Raw genomic sequence first — 2500 nt, 5'->3', positions numbered from 1 at the left:
GAGGACAGTGAGGAAATGAGGCAAGAACGGCCGAGCGACTGTGGCGAGGAGACGGCGTCCGCGAAGGGCGAGAGCGCCGGGGGGCCTGAGCACTTGGCCGAGTCGATAGAGCGGAGCGAAGGGCGAAGGGTAGACACAGAGAACGACAAGAGGAACGGGAAAAAGGAAGAGAAAATTACAAAAAGTGGGGGAAGTGCTGGAGCTGGGGGCGGCGGGGAGGCAGGGGGGTCGGAGCGGCGGCGAGGCCCTCCAGCTGTGCCGGTGAGAAAACTCTGTCGTTCGCCACATGCCGGGGGAAGATTTGTCGGCGGGGGAGCGGCGCGGGGGGGCGAGAGAGACAAAGATCAGTCCGCGAGAGAAAGAAATGGCGACGAGGAGGAACAACAAAGACTAATGGCGACGAAAGAAATTAAGAAGAGGAGGGAGAAGATGGGCAAGACAACCATCGAGAAAGTTAGTGGCGAAGTCGGCGGCTCTGAGGAGCAGGGGGGCGTAGGCAATGCATCCAGCAGCAGGTTCTCCCAGACAGCGCTTCCGAGAGGAGAGAATGAATCAATGGTGCAGAAGCATACCGTGAAAACCCGTGGGGCAGCGGGGGTGACGACAGCTGCGCCCGGACAAAGTTTGTAGATGTCAAACCAGAGGATATTGCAGAGGATGCCAGCAGCGGGAAAGAAGGCACTGCCATCTCGACGCTGAGTGGAAGAGAATTTCTAAGTAATCTTGGAGAGTTTCCGAAGACGGAGAGAGTGGATGCAGAAGACAGGTCATTTCTACTTTCCCAACACAATGCATTCATGCTCTCTGATGAACCATCCGCTGGGGCATCGCTAACGTCTGCGTCTCCGCACTCTGTCACCACAACCAAGGAGTCAGGGAGCGAGAACGTAGGATTCTTAAACATCAATATCCGGGAAAACTATCAGTCAAAACCTACGCTCTTGGCAAGCAGCGAATATCATAATGAAGTAAAACCCGCTTCAAGTGGAAATAAAAAACAAGGTAAAACAAAACTAAACCCGAAGAATATTTCTCAATTGTATTCACAGACGCTGTCGAACGCGGACCATCTTTTTCACCCCGGCCGATCGGCGCCAGGTGCGAGCGCCCCTCCCGGGAATATCTCGCCGGAAGAAAATATTCCAGATATTACACTGCCACTTTTCCCCACTCTGGCTTCCTGTACAGAGCCTCCCCCTTGCCCCGCGTCCCACCCAGGACATCTCCGTTTTTCTACAACTAACGCAAAGTCTTCATTGGTTATTCGTAAAAATACGCCACCTTCCCCTACAATTACCGAGCTGCCCTCGTTACTATTAGAAACACCCCAGTTTGGTAATACTCCTGCGGAAAAATCCCCATTTCCGACAGCCCCTACTGAGCTGCCCACCTCCCTCTCTGCCAACCTTTTAACGCCATTCACCGCCTCAGTCACTCGTCAGCTTCAAATCATTCACGGGCGTCCCCAGTCCCCCCTCCCCCCTTCCGCCCACACGCAGTCGAAGTCTTCTGCGGCCACGAATCTCGAGCATCATCCTTCTAGATCCCCATCATCCCAAAGAACCAAGCCCTCTCCCTTACTGGCGAAGATGAATTCTCTTCATAATGAGCCCTCAGGTCCTCACACCACAGGAGCAGAAACAAGCAATTTCAATATTGCAAGGATTTCCCCAAACACGAAATTGCCCGCTAACGTAACGATACCCCGTGGAAAGACATCGCTCGACTCGCCAGGAACGAGGTTTTCACTGTATAAAAGACCATATTTCGCCACACAAACAAAAAATAAGGACACTTCTGTGAGGCATGATGTCTCGGAAGGTTCTGTGGCTTCAAAGGAAACTTATAGAACTCCGAGTAAAAACTTAATGCACTTGACTGCTTCCAACTGGCAGTCGCAAGAAATGCATAAAAGTGTGGAAGAAGGACTATTCACATTTAAATCAATGAAGATAGCATCTGGACGCCACGATCAAAGTTCATTACGAATGCTGTTGAATAAACAAAATACGAGAACGTTAACTTCACAATACGGAGATGCTAATTCTGATATAATTTATGTTGAGGGATCCCAGTCTAGTGTAAATGACAAACTTTCGCCTGTCTCTACAAAAGGTGGTGACGCAGCGACTTCTTTTAATGATAAATTTACCCAATTCAACGCCTCCACAAACCCCCCTAGGTATCTACTCCCTATCCCCACTGCTACCAACAATACCCAGGTACCTCCTGCTGTAAGATATTCGTCCAGTGAAAAGGGGACCTCCTACTACAAGCGAGCAAAGACGCCGAGCATCGCCTCCCCCGTCACCAGAGACACTCGCGCTGCCGGTTCCTCCGTCGGTGACTTGGAAATGCAGACGCCTTGGCAGAACGAAGAATCCTGTCCCGACTTCTGGTCCCTTTGGCCCGAATCCGACGAATCCGACGACGAGAGCTGGTACGAGCGAGACGAGGACGGCTGGCGAAGGCGAGAAGGCGGCTGGCACGAGGAGGGGGA

The sequence above is a fragment of the Penaeus monodon genome, chromosome 18, assembly GCF_015228065.2.
Source record: "Penaeus monodon isolate SGIC_2016 chromosome 18, NSTDA_Pmon_1, whole genome shotgun sequence".
In the NCBI taxonomy this organism is placed as follows: domain Eukaryota; kingdom Metazoa; phylum Arthropoda; class Malacostraca; order Decapoda; family Penaeidae; genus Penaeus; species Penaeus monodon.
This window is presented reverse-complemented; position numbering follows the sequence as displayed.